Genomic DNA, 17,620 nt, shown 5'->3' with positions numbered 1-17,620 from the left:
TTTATTTTTTTATTTTAAAGAGACAGGGTTTCACCATGTTGTCCAGGCCATTCTTGAACTCCTGGACCCAAGCAATCTGCCTTCTGTGGCCTCCCAAAGTGCTGGGATTACAGATGTGAACCACCGTGTCAGGCCTAAGGATTTTTTTCATGTGTGTTCCTAAATGTTTGCCATTATACTATTAAATTATTATTGTTTTATCAGAAAATGATTGGATTTTCTACAACTATTTTTGGAATAGTAAACTTACTGAACTCCCATAATTTCTAACAGCATCTCAGTTGATTATTTTCTCTTTGTAATATGGAATCATCAGTAAATAGTTACAATTTTTCCTACCTTTTACCAATATTTTTACCACCTGTGACTACATCATACGTTGTATTAGCTGTCATTTCTGGAATGATGATACACAGTCATGAAAGGAGGCAGCCTTGGTTTATTTCTCATTAGAGAAGAGACTTCTAGGCACCTCCCAAACCCTAGTTTCTTTTCCTTCTCGGTACGCCGCTAGACTACATTTTCCATTCCCTTTTGCACAAACGTGGGACCATAGAAGTGGACGGGATGTGGGCAGAAGTGATGTACGTGACTCCCAAGCCTTTTCCCTAGAAACTTCCCAAGTAATCTTCCTTATTTTCTCTGTTCCCATCTGAAGTTAGAGGCCAAAAGTTCTGATTCCTTGGTGAATTTTGAGGCCAAAATAAAAAAGAGAGTGAATCTTGAATTAACACTTAGAGGAGAACTGCCCAACAGCACTGCCAGAATAAGAACTCTCATGTAGAAAAGTAGTGTGAGCAAATTTTATCGAATAAACCACTAAGATTTGGGGGCTGTGACAGCGATGACCATATATATCCCAATTATTTCACCATTTTACTCAAAATGACACTAATTTAAACTGTTAAACAAAATCTCGACTGTTCGGTTGAAATAGATAGGATTTTCTAAACCACTCTTTAATTCTTATTCCATCAATAACTTTATAAATCTAAAATTAACCTGAAGATCTATGAAATAACTTTTTGAAATATATCAAGATTATCATACAATGTTTTAACTGCCTTATTTTGAAATAAATTATGTCCATAGATTATTCAATGTCCAATCATACCAGGCTTTTAGAATAAAACTTTCCTGGCCATTCTGAACAATTACTTTAATATATTGCTGAATTTAGTTTTCCAAATATCATTTTTGATTTTGATTTTCAAATTTTCAATGATATTGACCTATTGTTCTTAATTTTTCCATGTTTCCTTTCCTTCCTTTATATGTTTTTAAGGCATTTCTATGAGGATTTCTCTGCATTATATATGCTCTGTACACTTTTTCAGAAAAACATTTTTTCTACTTTCTGCAGATCATTTAAAATAGAATATAAACATGAATTCCTTGAGGTTTTGAAAGAATTTTACATTAAAGTCATCTTGATCCAATATTTTATGTGGGTATGGAGTGGTAGGTATTTGGCAACATCCTTAGTTTCTCCTATGGTCACTTTGCTATTAAAATATTCTACCTTTTCAGCCAATTTTAGACATTCATGATTCATCTAAAATTGTCTACTTTGTAATTGACTTATTTACAAATTCTACTGTTTTTCCTTTTCTTCAATTTCTGATTTATGACCAGAAAGCAAAGCAATTCCATTGCCAGGTCTCTAAGATGTACAAAAAATTATTAAAAACAGCACATTCTGAACTAAATCATGTTTAGACTTCTTCCTAAATGAGACAATTATAAATACTATTTATCTGGGCATTATTCATAACAACTTGACTCCCACTCTCCCTTTCTCATTCCTTAAGGTAAGGCAATAATAAACAGAACATGAAAATTTTCCTAACCACTGTGGAAGCAGGAAACAACTCATTACACTTCATATGAATATGTGAGAATTGGTGCCAACATAGCAGTACCAAATCTGAAAGCCAAATACTCATCAGCTGAGGAGATGCTCAGTAAACATTTGTTGAAGAAGTAGATGAATTGGGGTCAAAATCGCTATTCCTGTAGTCTCTTGAATATATTTCTAGAGGCTGTTTGAAAATTAGAAAAAAAAAAAGTAGTTTTAGTTTGATAAATTTCAAAATATATTAAAAAGTGACAATGCATGGTTATTTATATAACATGCAAGTTCTATAATAGAAGATCAGTTCACATGGCGAAGTCCACTCTAACTCTATCCCAAACCTAGGATTTGTTAAACAAAAATTTATTTGCTTAAAAATTCTGTAAAATCTGAAGCTAGAGATCTCTTTATATAATTTGGGAAAACAATACCTTATTTAAACACAGCTTGGAAAATTAAATGATTAGAGATATCAACATGAAGAATGAAGCACAAGTCTTCAAAGCTCTTTAGGAATACAAGCTTTTCAATCACACCATCCCATCATTTAACGCCTGTGAGGTAAGCAGATGGTGACGATTTTATGTAAGAAAATGTCACATTTGTAGCACAAAGAAGCTCATTGTTTCCATATTTTCTGCCAAGGGCATGCCTTTGTAATACATCAAACGTGTACTTACTCTGATTGGGATCACAGCAGTGAAAAGATAGTGGTTCTACGGCTGCCTATTAATTTACCACGTGGCCCTATTACAATTGCTCTCATATCATCTCTCAACCTAAAAGCAAGAGGTGCCTTGTGTCGACCAAAGAGAGTGGACTGATACTGACTTTTCTTCCACGGATTGAAGCAAACCAAGGCAACCTTATTGTCTCTATGTAAGGTAGGCAATTCTCAATCTAACAGGTTCCAAGTGTTCTAATTTCTTTCTTCACAGAGAAAACGAGAAAGAGAGAGAATTTGCCAGATATATATGCAAGTTAATGGCAAATTTTAATATATGGTGCTGCGATAGCAAGATCGCACCTGGTCCCTGTCTTTTTGAAAAAAAATGTGCAATACATTTTTCTGTTGTAAATTTCTTGCTTCCTCTGTTGAAAAGGTAAAGCATTACTCCAGTGCCTACCTAGTAAATTTATGGGTCTAGTTCTTTTTTTCAAAACTCTAAAGTTTTTCCTAAATGCACATGTTGTCAAAACAATTCCCTAAATTTGATGAGTAATTTAGGGAAGAACAACAAATAGGCTTTGGAAATATGTGTACATGAAAAGCAATGATGAGAAAAGTTACGCCAGACAGTATATGATTTTGGCTTGAATCTGTGGATGTTTGTGCAGCTGGTAAAAGATACTGCAATCTGTATTTCTATTGGTCATGAGTGAAAAGGATAGTTTCCAGATTCTTTGTTAGTGTTCATTGCTGGGTAAGTACATCTATGTGTAGGATTCATTAGTTTAATTAAAAATTAAAATAATTCTTATGTGACAATTTTCTTGAGGTAGAGTTCTAAAAATCATTGACGTTTTTTTCCTTCTGAAGAACTGCAGTAAATTTCTGCAGAAGCTTTTATATGAGTAATTCTTAGATAAAGTTACACTTTTAAAAATCTCATGAGAATTGACCAACTAAATAAATCTGGAGTCTACCATAGTAGCTACATTTTTGACTTGTTCTGAGTAAACATTTGAACTCTTAATTTCATCCATTAATAACAAAACCACATGTGTGTGGACAATTGTTTCAAATATTTCTTTATCTACTTTTCTAAGATTTTGCTGACAATTCAGAAAGCAAGTGTCATTTTGGAAATTTTCTTTTCTGTGAATAGATAGTTTTGAGGCAAAAAGCAAAGCCACTGCTCCTCTTTTTATTGATTTCTTCATGTCTGAATTCAAAATGTCAGTAGTTTCATTGATATGTGTGATTATTTTGAAAAGACAGCCATTATGTAACAGTCTAAGATTTACAGACAGGTTTCAAAGGATGGTATATGGAATTCTCATATAACTTCTCATATATCTCATATAGCACTGATTTTCCCCTAATGTAGACATTTTACATATCTGCAGTACATTTCTCAAAATTATGAAAATATCATTGATATAATACTATTGGTTAAACTACAGACTGCATTTGGATTTCATCAGTTTTCCTGTAATGTCCCTTTTCTGTTTCAGGATCTTATCCAGGATACCACATTGCATTTACTCAATATTATCTCCTTTTTCTCCTTTGAATTGTAACCTTTCAGCCTTTTCCTTTTTTTTGTGATTTTGGAGTGTTTTGAAGAGTACTAGTCAGGTATTTTGTAGGATGTCTCTGTATTTGAGTTTGTCTGATGTTTTCTTATGATTACATAATATTATAGTTTAGGGGAAAAACACCACAGGAGTCAAGTGCCCCTCTCTTTACAACATATTAGTTACTTGGGTACCTAATATCAACACGACTCAGTGCTGGTGGTGTTAACACCCATCACTTAGGTGTTAAGGTGATGTCTGCCAAGTTTCTCCACTGTTAAATTAGTATTTTTCCCTTTCCACATTCTATTATTTGGAAGTAAGTTGTTAATTCCAACTCACACTCAGGAAGAGGGGAATTAAGCTTTATCGCTCAGAAATGAAAATTATTGAAACGCATTATTTGAAATTTTTCCCCTCCCCACCCCATTTATTTACTTATTCAATAATTTACTTATAACAATTGTGTAATTGTGCATATTGATTTTAATTTTTAATTATTTGTATCCAACACTATTGTTATTCATTAGTTGCTAAAATCATCCTAGCTTTGGCCATTAGAAGCTCTTTCAGGTTTGTTCCTGTGTTCTGACATGTTCCCGTCCATATTTTGTGTGGTGGTGGTTGTTTAGTAACCTCCTGTCAAAACAAATGCTTCAAGTTAATCATGCATTTAATATTTTCTGGTCTTTGATATATCAGTTCTCCAAGATGCTCTGGTTTGTTTCATTGGATTATGTCATTTTTTTTTTTTTTAAAAAGCTCTAATTTAAGACATTTTAAAATAAACATTTTACTTCAGAACAGTGTTAGATTTACAAGAAGAAAATGTGATGATAGCACAGAGTTCCCATATACCCCGTACATAGTTTCCTGTATTATTAACAAATTACATTTGTTATAATTAATGAAAAATATTGATACATTAGGATTAACTAAAGTCTGTACTGAATCAGATTTCCTGAGTTATCTAGTGTTCTTTTTCAGTTCCAGGGTCACCTCTGAGATAACTGCTTTACATTTAGCATCACGTCTTTGTAGTCTCCTATGTAGGCTGCAACAGTTTTTCAGACTTTGTTATTTTTCATGACCTTGACAGGTTTTAGGAGTACTGGGTCAGATGTTTTGTGGAATGTCCTTTTTAAGATTTGTCTGATATTTTCCTATTGATTATCCTGGGGTGATATGATTTTGAAAAGAAGACCACAGAGGTGGGGTGCCATTTTCATCACATCTTATCAAGGGCAAATGGGTTCAATGTGATTTCTCATTGTTGATGTTGACTTAGATCACATGGCTGAGGCAGCATTTGTCAGGTTTCTCCAGGTTAAAGCTACTCCTCCTGTACTTCTTTCCATACTGTCATCGTTGGAAGATAGTTACTGTCTGCAGCCCACACTTAAGAAGTGGGACGTTGTGCTCTATCTCCTTGAGGGCAGAGTATCTAAATGAATTATTTTTAATTTTTCTGCATGTGATATTTGTCTAATATAATCTAATTTTTCTAATATAATCTAATTTGTCTAATATATTAAATGTATCCCTTATTTATTCAAATACTTATATCACTATGGACTCATGGATATTTATTTTATAAGTTGAGTCTATCCACATCTATTTATTTTCTTGCTCAAATTATTCTGGCTTTGGATAAGAAAAAAATGATTTTTACTCTACTCCAGGAATAACTTCATATACATTCTGAGTTTAAATATGCCTCCTGAAACAAATTATCTTCATTAATAATTTACTGCTTTATGGTGCCTTTTTATAAATCAGGCACAGTAGTAAATACTTTAAGCATCTTTTTAATCCCTGAAATCTCAAAGATGTGTAAACAGGGGCCCAGCTTATTTCTCTCTAACATTTTATAGACATGTCTAGTTGCATCCAGTTGTCTGACACATGTTCCCAAACTAGATTTGAAAAGTAAAATAATTTAATTAGGCGTCATAGATTCCTGTGTCTGAAACTAAACTAATAGTTGGGAAATTTCACATCAATTGTCTTGTTAATGTTGTCAATTTTTAAATTTGAAGTAGTAACCAAAAGTTTATGTAAATTGCTGTGTCATGATTGTCTATATCAGATATAGGCATTAAACTTAAATATCAAGGGTATAAAAATCAGCTTCAAAAGTGGAAAAGAAATTTGATATAAAGTCACAAAGGTTCGCCATCCTTCATAGAGAATAATTTTTTCAGATCATGCATATGTTTCAAACGTCTTGTTAAGCTTTCACACAAGTGAAAACTATGCTCATAATTATGCGACCTAGAATCTTTCTCTTTGATAAAAACAGAATATTTTAATACAATTTTAATATACACTGAATTTTTCCAGGGATACAGCTACTACAAAAAATGAGGGAAGGTTTTGGTTAAAACTTAAAGCATTGTTTACGTTTTTAACAATGTTTTTGTGTGAATCGATAGCATGTTTCTTTTAGCTGCTGATTCGTATCCCAAACCACTGAATTTTAACTAGAATATTTAATAGCTAATCAATATGACATCCTCATTATAACAGCAAGGAAAAAGGAAAGGAAAGTAATTTACAATAAAACTGCATTTCTGAGCCTGGGCATGGTGGCTTATGCCTGTAATCCCAGCACTTTGGGAGGCCAAGGCGGGCGGATCATGTTAGGAGATGGAGACCACGGTGAAGCCCCATCTCAACTAAAAATACAAAAAATTAGCTGGGCTTGGTGGCGGGCGCCCGTAGTCCCAGCTACTCGGGAAGCTGAGGCAGGAGAATGGCGTGAACCCGGGAGACGGAGCTTGCAGTGAGCCGAGATCGTGCCGCTGCACTCCAGCCTGGGCAACAGAGCAAGACTCCATCTCAAACAAACAAACAAACAAACAAATAAATTGCATTTCTATCAATTAATACTCTGAATTGACTACACTAAGAGAAAAAATGAGGTGTTTCAATGATTGTTGAACATATTTATAATAAGACATTTGGGATGAAGAGAGTAACAACAATCAGAAGAAAAGTGAAAGTTTCAGAAAAAGTGTTAACAAAGTAAAGTAACTTGTATGTAATAAGATAAAAATGAAAATAATTGGGGTAAGACTATTGTTCCAAGAAAATTAATAGCTGCTGAAGGGGAGAAAAAAGGAAGTATAATATTCTTGCAAATATGCTGGACTTTATTTTCAAATTTAAGCATCGAATTCTTGACATTATGTTATGAGACAAGCTTTTGATAGCCAGTATTTTTCTGTCTAAAATCACACCATGTGTCAAGGCAATCATTGAGTCTTTAGTTCTTAAAAATAACCTAAACACTGTATATTCAGTATTTGATAGGAAACAGACATTAGGGTGGAACAAAGATAAAATGATACAAGAGTCTATGTTCTAAACCTCTAGGGACCATATTAGGGAAAGATTAAAAAATAATGCACAATACAAAAATGTGTCTTAAATATATAATTGTAACAAAATATATTACTTACCATTGTGCTATAATACATGTCAGGTATTTAGTATGATAATGATACGAAACATTTTACAACTTTTATTAGCCTCATTAACAAAATTTCATGAGATCCCTGCATTTAATATTTCATTCACATGATGGAAAGAGTCTCCAGTCACCTCTGTTATTCATATTTAGTTGGTTACATCTGTTTTGCCGTAGCTGCAGTACATCTGTGAAAAACTTGTCAGGTACTATAAAAAGAAAAATGCTATTTTTTTTCCGAGAATGTGTATATGAAAGCCTTCACTAGATTCAAATGTTTGATAATTCAACTTTGCTTTCAAGGTTATCTTTTAGCTCAATTAACGCTTTCTGTAAAAGTTGGCTTGTATGTTCCATTTCTATTTCAAATTAATTAATATCCTAACCTCCTGTTTAAGTTCATATGGATTTTTAAGTCCAAAGATCATAGTTTTTAATAGCCTCCACATGAGAACACATTATTTACTAACCAACATTTATAAATTTATCACATCTAATTTTCTAAAAAAATCCTATAAAAATTCTCAGTCAGACATTTTTAAACTAACAACTTTATTGATAAACCAGTGGCAATTTTATTCACTTTAAGAAAATCTACTGCATATCATTACACATTTAAAAGAAACTATTGATATATTTTAATACATAAAAACCTTTATCAAACAATTTCATATATTCATTCTGTTTTTAATTAAATCAAAAATCTATAATATCAAATATTGAACAAAATATCATAAAAGAGGCACAGAGATTACATAACTTGTATTTCCCTCCATCCTAAGATGTCCTAATAATGTCTTGGATAATTATAATATTAAATTTTCTCCAGCAATATGGGGCTCACTACAATTTATTTGTGCTGTTCTATCAGTGTCAACTAGAACTTTCTTCTTTTAATGAGATTTTTCAAAATACTCAGTGTGTTTACAATTTTCAAAATTTTCATTAAAAATCTTAAAAGTGTAATATATTTTTTTGCCAACTTTAAAATTGTTTCTTTGTAGAATGTTTAAGCTTGACAGGTTTCTTTGTCAAGATTAAAAAGTAACAGAAAAAAAGTAACGATTTTAAAACTTAGCTCACAATGAACTGTGAACCTCCATTTGTGAGCTAAGTTTTAAAATCTACTCTCAAACATTCAATTAAATATTTTCATCATATTTTTATATTTAACAATTGAAAATAATGGCCAAAGACATATTTTAGGCATATATACACACATACACACACACAAAGAATCTGCATTTCTTTCCTCTTGCTTCTTTATCTCTCTTTTTTGTTTGGTTTTGGTTTTTAGAAACAAAGTCACAAATAGTAAGGTTCTTAAATCAGATTTAAAAGATGAATTAACATGCAGATATAGTAAATGTAGCTGTTTGAAGAAAATGTTTACATCTGAAAGGAAGAGCATGTTTTGTTTAGGAAAATACCTAGGGAGCTCAGTTGGAATAAGGAGGTTCACTGTTGTCTGGCATCCTTGGCCACTAGCCACACTAGGCCAAGAGCATCTTCCCCACCTCGCAGCCAAACCATGAAGGTAAGTAATAGGTTCCCCCCGCCCCCGCCACACACACACCACAAACCCTAACAAATTTCAAAAATGGTCCTCCAGGGGGCGCCAGCTCTCCTGCTATTTTAGATCAAGGCTGGGGGAAAATAAAGGGGTTTTACAAAACATCATTGTTCTTAGAAGTTCTTTATTTATTTGACTCTGGGGCAGTCACTTTGCCCATCTTTCCTCCAGCTTCTGGTCTTCTGCTATAACGCACGGGCTTTCTATTATCACTCTCCCAGTTCCTTACCTATTACGCAACACACTGCACACTTCTAATCTGGCAGTTCAGGTTTCTTTGTGGACTAAATCCTCACAGTTCCTGCAATACCTCCTCCAAAGTAGTCTGTCAAAGCATTTCCCTAATTGACTATACAAAGCATCAAAGTGATCATTTTTCTTTTCTGGTACATGTTTATTAGACTTTGTAAGAACTAGCAGAGACACGCACCACCACTTACAATCTTAATTCTCTGAAAAACAAACACACACACACAAATTCTAAATCAATGATTTACAAATTTACTTTAGACCATCATGCCTTCATAAATGAATGGCCCTCAGTAAAAACTAACAGTCAATACAAGATAGAGGAGAAAAAATAACAAAAAATCAATTTTCATCATTTCTTCCAAAGTGCCTGGTTTCTTTCCTTTGGTTATAACATGTTACTTCAGGTTATCTTCATTCGTAATCTGCCTTGCTGAGCAAGAGGCAAAGTTGAATAAACCAAACTTCAGGGGAAAGTGAGTCGTGGTAATATCTTTCTTTCAACTTCTTTATAAATGAGTAGAAAAGCATATGTTTACTTCAGTAGTTTACTCCCTTTCCCCCCGCTCTCCCCACAGCGCTCGTCTACTGCTTCCCAAATATATTGAATTTTTATCTGAATCATAATTATATGCAAGAATAGTAGTCAAGGGAATGCTTCTTGTGTTCTTTGGGTAAAAAATTTTCACTACTTACCAAAGGCAAGAAAACTTAACTTTAGCCCTCAAAGATCCTATTTTAAAGCTATTCTCTAAGGTCCCACTTTGGGGGCTCTGTTAATAACTATAGTCTATTTTAAATAGTTTATAGTGACATTTATATCCTTTTATGATTAAATCTACTGTGAACTAAATGCTTCATTTTAAAATGCTTTTTGTTTTAAAATACATAGATATACCAGAAGAGGGAGCAATCTATCTAGTCTCTGTTTACTTGATCTGTTTATCTTTTAAAAAATTGTATAAACATAAAATGTTTGAAAACTACCTACAGTTTTATGTGAATGTGTTTTTTGGCATTTCAAAGTTTTACTTTGTATTTATATAAATAAAGGTAAGAAATATTAAGATTTCTAAATTGCATTAAGTAAGGGAAATAAATATTTCAGGACCAAATAGCTTTTTAAATTACCTTCCGTTCCTGAAGAAATTAAGTGAACTGTTGATGTAGTTGGGATAAAACCATAGAAGAAAGAGAATGTTAGTTAGAAGGTAGCTTAATGGCCTCAAGTTAGTTATTGTTACTAATTGCTTTTCTTCTCCATTGCACTGATGCCATTTCGATCATTTAACCATTAAAAAGATTAAGTGTTATTGAGTGATGTTTATGAACATTTCCCTCTGGCTTTTACAATATCTTAATAAATATAACACATGTAAATCCACTTATGGCCAATATGCAAATATTTTGGAGTTGTCACCTGAATGGAGGAAAGAGATAATGTGGCATATACATTTTTCTGATTTTTTTTTTCAGTTTTATTGCCAATTATACACCATGTTATCTTAAATGAACTCATCCAAAAATGTGTCAGTGATTATTCTTCAATTTAAACCATGAGGAAAATGTTGATTTCAGCCTGGTCTGTCTCATGTTTGGGCTCGTTTCCATGGTAGATATGATGGTTATTGAGGTTGTTGCATTTCTCTATGTCCTTTAAATAATGAATTGCCTGACTACATTAAATATTAGAATTGTGGAAAATATATGAAATATGGAATCATAAATATACAGGTGTAACTTAGAATGCACCTGTTAAATTTAAATATAGAACTTTTTTTTTTTTTCTTTCAGAGGCTATATTGGGAGAAGGTAAATTTTGGTGACCCTGTGGCATGGTATCCCATCAATCTGAGGCCAGTTAATTAGTGAATTAGAAAGAACTAGGCTGCTCGTCGGAGCTGTTTGCTTGGCTCATCTGCCTGCAAGAACCACGTTGCTGAATGCTGTTCTTCAGCTTCCCTTTTGAGCAAAAAGGCACTCCTTAGCTCGTTCCGTCTTGGGAGACAGCCTTGGGAAGAGTGGATACAATCCAAGGGTGTTACTGGAATTAGGGCTCCACAGGGCCAGGTTAGTGTGAGGATGGTTGTGGTTTGGTTTTAAGGGCTTTTTTTTTTTTTTTTTTTTTTTTTAAAGTTGCTTTCTCTGTGAAGCTGTCCCTGTGTGAACCTCCAGTTCCCTCTTCTTTGTGGCACAGATGGAAAGGCAAAGGAGAGCTGGATTCCACATTGAGCCCTATTTCTCTCTGTGCCAAATATACTCACTGGTTATAATAACATATATGTTATTTTGCTCTAGGCATGCAGTGATTCTTTAAGCTGCCAGGTTCCATGTAGCACATGGAAGGATCTGTTCATGGAGACTCAACAGAAAGCTAATTCACCTGTATTGCATCCATACCTTCCCTTTAGTGCCCAGGGTAGTAGCACACAGCTTTACTAGTGCCAGCAGGACCACTCTAGCCTCAGAGTGTTGAAGCATCTTCTGAAATACCTAATGCATTGTCACAGAGTCATGAAATTCTCTTCAAAAAATAATAGAAGCCATTTCTGTGAGGCTAATTTACTTTAAACATCAATGAGACGGCATTTGGATTTTAATTTCTTTAACAGTGGGAGAGCATGAGCTTTGGCAGGAAGGGAGTGTTCTCTTCTACAGTTTCCACTGGAGAGGAGACTTGAAATTCTCGCCAGTTTTCAGGCAGGCTTGTCAACCAAGATTATTACTAGGCCAATAGGAACTCACCTGTGGGACAGGGAGGGATGCTCCTCCTCTCCCTAACCCTTTATTACCAGCTACTTTGCCTCTCCCTTGGAGTATCTCAGCACTTGGGGGACACACAATGGAGAGTGCTGCTCTGAAGAGAGACAGAGGCAGATTAACCCTGAGGCTGATAAAGATGAAGCTTCAGGGCCCATCACCTGCACAAGCCCTTTCCAGGACCCCAGGAAGGGAATTAACAATATGTTCATCTTGTCTTATGTTTTTACAAACTTTGCAAAATATCGTATTTTGATAACAGTTAAGAACTCTGACTCTTTGTATGCTGTTTTCCCATTCCTCACGCTTTCCCTCTCATCCAGTGATATTGAAGTAGCCCTAGAGTTTACTGGGTAAAGAAGAATGGAGCTGGGCAGCTAACTGTCAAGTTTAGAATTAGTTCACAATCTCTTCTAAACATAGTTGTTGCTAGCTGTCTGCCTTAGGAATGGCTTCTTTGATGCTGAAGGACAAACATTATCTTTCATCCCTTTAGAAAATATTAAATGTTGTTGTCATATAAGGAGGCATACTCATCCAAAGACTGAAAGATCAAGTATCATAGAAGAGTTTCATGCAGTGACAGATTAATGCATTATATTACTTTTCTGTACTAGCCTGGGATCTTTTACTCCTTTGTAGGGTAATGTATTTGTATGGGACTTTGATAGAGCGCTGCCAGATCTGGTTGACTGCTGGTGTTCTGTGTGGACAAGGTCAACATCACCATCAACAAATATTTATTGAATGCTTATTAGGTGCAAGGCACTGTGCTAGGCAATGGGGATTTTAGGATTGTTAATTCCTAATCAGAAGAGATCACTTCATCTTTTCGACAGTTAATTTTAGGTGTCAACTTGATTGGATTGGAGGATGCCTGGATAGCTGATAAAGTATTGTTTCTGGGTGTGTCTGTGAGGGTGTTTTAGTCGGTGGACTGGGAGAGGAAGACTCACCCTCAATGTGGGTGGGCACCATCAAATTGGCTGCCAGTGTGGCTATTACAAAGTAGTTGGAAGAAAGAGGGCTAAATCTCACTGAGTCTTCTGGCTTTTATCTGTCTCCTGCTGGATGTTTCCTTCTGTTCCTCCTGCCCTTGGACATCAGACTCCAGATTCTTCAGCCTTTGGACTACTGGACTTACACCAGTAGTTTTCTGGGGGCTTTCCGGGCTTCAGTCATAGACAAAAGGCTGCACTGTGGGTTTGCCTGCGTTTGAGGCTTTTGAACTGGGGCTGAGCTTGCAGACAGCCTATCATGGGACTTCGTCTTGTGATCGTACGAGCCAATTCTCTCTAATAAACTCCCATTTTATGTTTTATTTTCTGAGACAGAGTTTCCCTCTGTCACTCAGGCTGGAGTGAAGTGGTGCAATCTCCGCTCACTGCAACCTATGCCTCTTGGGTTCAAGCGATTCTTGTGCCTCAGCCTCCCAAGTAGCTGGGATTACAGACACGCACCAACACACCTGGTTAAGTTTTGTATTTTTGGTAGAGATGGTGTTTCACCATGTTGGGCAAGCTGGTTTCAAACTCCTGACCTCAACCTGTCCCCCCAACTCAGTCCTCTAAAGTGCTGGGATTACAGGCATGAGCCACTGTGCTGGGCCCCTAATAAACACCCTTTCATATGTACAAACATCCTATTAGTTCTGTCCCTCTGGAGAACCAGTCTGTAATTCGTCTGTAGTCATGCATTGGTAAAGTACATTATATTTAGCATCACATTTGACCCTTACAACACCACTCTGCAGGTGTTACTGGATCTCTTTTAGAGATGGGTAAACTAAGACTCAGAGAGCTCATGTAACTGTTTGAGTCCATGAGAGTATATATGGCAGAGCTTGGACTGGACTTCTTGTCTGAATGCACACCACTGCCTTCCCTCTGCACTACAGATGCTGCTTGCTAGTCCCTCCCTAGGTTCATCATTAGATGTAGCTGGTAGGATGCCTTGACAGAAAATGTTCTTGTGACATATCAAGTCTGGGTTCTAATTCCGACTGCCTCTATTGCTAGTTTTGAGCAAGTCAATTAATGGCTCCCACTTTGTTTCATTGTATGAAAAAGGGAATAATAATCATTACCCCAATTTGGTTTGAGTATTTATAGATATACTAGGACATGAGTTTTCGGAGGAGACTACTAAAGGGTAGTGGTAAGAAAGCTGAAGAGGATGCACAATCTAACAGTTATACTCATGGTTCAGATCTCTCTGTCTCTCTGTGTCTGTCTCTCAATTTAAAAGGTATCAGATGCAGACAAAGCTTCTTTGTCACTGTCTCCACTGTTTATATTCCTCTGTCACTCTATTATCCTTCCTAAAGGCAACCTCCAGTTTATGCTGATGTGTATTTGTCTCTTGCATGTGTTATAGTTTATTTACTCGTATACAACTGTCTATGTAATGAGATGTGCTTTGCAGATTCCCAGCATATGGCAAGTCCCAGTAATGTCAGAATGGGAGTCCGTGTTTCTATATATCCTGGCCAGAAATTGATATTGCTATTCATTATTTTAATTTGAATTTCTCTCATTACTAATGAAGTAGTACATTTCATAAGTTTGTTGCCATTCAATTTTCTCCTTCTATTCTTTGACCAATTTCACCTGTTGGGTCATTTGTGTTTTGCTTAATGATTTTTGAGGTACCTTACTGATTGTGAATACAAACCTGTCATTGATATGTTATCTTTTAATCTTTTATTATTTTAATCTGTGGTTTGTCTTTCAATTTTGTTTTTGATTTCTTTTATTATACCAAAGCTATTTATTTTTATAATTGCTAAATGTATCATTTTATTTGGAGTATTGTGGTTTTTCATCTTGTTTAAGAAATTCTTTTGTTTCCTGATAGTAAAAAGATAATTCTTCCTACATTAATCCTACAAGTTTTCAGCACTCCTTCATGAGAGTCTTCAATGGAATTGGTATTATTTTTATTTGTGGTATGAAATATATCTGCAAATCTGTTTTTCCACAATGAAGACAATTACTCACAGCACCATTTAAGAATGGGTCAGTCTACTACTTTAAAAAAAATGCCACATCTATTATATGCCAAGTAGGTAGAGAGAACATTGTTAATAAAATGCCGCCAAGCACATGGGACAGTATTGGCTATTTTTTCTTCAGGTCACACTGTAAGCGCCTTTAGCTACCATCTTTAATTGTGCAGAAATCATCATGGGATGCTATCTACAGAGTGGCTTCCTGCCAACTTACTGCTGCATTCTTAACTTGTTGAACACTTCAAAGGGCAATAAACTTCTCTAAAAAGACACATGAAAATGATCTGGTTGATCATGGTGCTCAGTTATAGATTTGATTCCTTTAAAAAGCTGATCTTGGAGAAATAGAGTCTTAGAAAATCTGCTGGAAGTGTCCCTTAATAAAAGAAATTCCACCAAGCTTTGTCAACCATGGTACAATCTGTGTTATAGGCACTCTTTTCCTAATAGCTTATCATTCTGTGTCTTGACCAAAGGAGAAGACCTCATTCAAATGACCTACTTTTGTTAATGACTTTGTTTTCTCCTTTTTCCAAAATCAAAAATTCAAAAATCTTCTGAATGTGCAACTAGAATCCTTTCATTTCTTCAAAGTTTGTCCAGGTCAGTCATAGAAAGGAGGAGATTTGGTGTCTTTCTAGAAGGACTTTGTCCTGTTTTGGCCTCAGAGGTTGTAAAGAATATGACTTTGATATATGGAAAGAATTGAAATCAGATCATACATTATAAAAATTTTACTTCCATAAACTAGAATCCATAAAAAACAATTAAAATATATGTGGAAATCTTCCACCTAGATAGAGCAATGGGGTGGAAGCCATTGGGTCCAGTTTTATAATCAGACAGTTGAATCATTCATCTCATCAAAAGCTGCATGTCCCTGGTGATTTTTTCCTTCTTTCCCTTTATTCTATTAACACCTGTGGCAGGGGAAGCAGTTGGTCTTGATAGTGGTCAAAAGACCATCACTCTGTCAAGACTCCTGAGAACCCCATCTCAGGCAGCTTCAGGAACTAATCCACAAATTTCATTCAAAGTAGTGTAATAATTCCATTGGAAACCCTATCAAGTGGCAGGTTCTTTCATTAGAGTTCTAAATACTCAAGTTTTAGATGCAATAAATACAAAGTGAATTGGCTGAATTTTATTTGTAAACTTATTTTTCTATTTAGAAAAGGAACAATTTAGCTATAAAAACATAGAAAAGAACATAGAAAATATCCATGAGTTTTGAATCCTCCATTCTTTTGAATTCATTAAGTTATATTGGTTAAACTATGATTCTATCAGACTTGAGTCCAGAGACAAAGGTTATTTCTTGTACTGGAAATCTTGAAATAGCAATGAAATAAAAAGAAAATAGTGTTGGTGAAGCTGGCAAAATAGGTGGAAATAATTCCTCAGAATATGGAACCAATGTTGTTAGTTGTCCTTAGCAGGCATGATGGCCTTCAGGTTTGTCATAATTAAATGCATATAATAATGAAATTGATATCTTGAGCACATTTTATTTTTTCAGATATTATCTCCTGTGGTTAAACTTCAAGACTAGACCAACCTTTGGCTTTCACTATTCTCTCACAGTTATGAAAGACATGATCCTTACATTTGAGAACAGAGCGAATCAAAGCAAATTATGACACTTTCTTGGCAGAAACCTCTTAAAATTAGGGCAGTTTTAATTTTAAAAATTGACAATATTTTGCCAATAATTTGGTTTAGTGAATTTTATACATGAATGTAGTCGTGAATTTTTTTACTTGTACTTGCTTACTTTTCCACAAACATGAGTAAAGAAAATTTTCTTTTAATATACCTCTTATCTATAATTGTACTAATAATAATTCAAAGTTGCTCCTTTTCATAATCATCCAAAGGCTTTTGCCATGTTTTTGTAAAATGGATGAGTAAGTGAAAACTAAATTGATGAATAAAATACATTTCTAGAGGTTTGTTGAAACGCTCTGCAGGTATTTTCATGGTGCTGATTACCAATGAAAAGCAACCAACGTCTTGTAGACTTATGAATCAGTAAGACATAATTACTGAGTATTCATGAAATACCAAGACAGAGCTGCCTCTGTCTAAGGATATTATATTCTCCCTTAGACGGCCACAGTAGTACAGTGACGCCAGGGTTATGCCACAAACTGAAGATCAGTAGCAAGGTATATTTTACCAAATTAAATAGCTAAAAAGCTTTTTTCAGCAAAAGAATTTTAGTTAAATAGATTTTTAAGATACAAACTTGTTAGTATTAAAAGTATAGTGGCCCATCACAAACAAAAATTTGTCTTTTAAGATAGTAAGAGAGGGGAATTGTGGATAGAATAGTAAAAGGGGTAACAGTAAAAGAGAGAGTATATTATATGACTTTATATTCTTTTCCTTCATGTTTGCACTTCTTTAATTCTATTCCTATCCCTTGGTTTAACAAAGTGAGCCAAGGGCAGACTTTAA

The sequence above is a fragment of the Macaca thibetana genome, chromosome 8, assembly GCF_024542745.1.
Source record: "Macaca thibetana thibetana isolate TM-01 chromosome 8, ASM2454274v1, whole genome shotgun sequence".
NCBI lineage: Eukaryota > Metazoa > Chordata > Mammalia > Primates > Cercopithecidae > Macaca > Macaca thibetana.
This window is presented reverse-complemented; position numbering follows the sequence as displayed.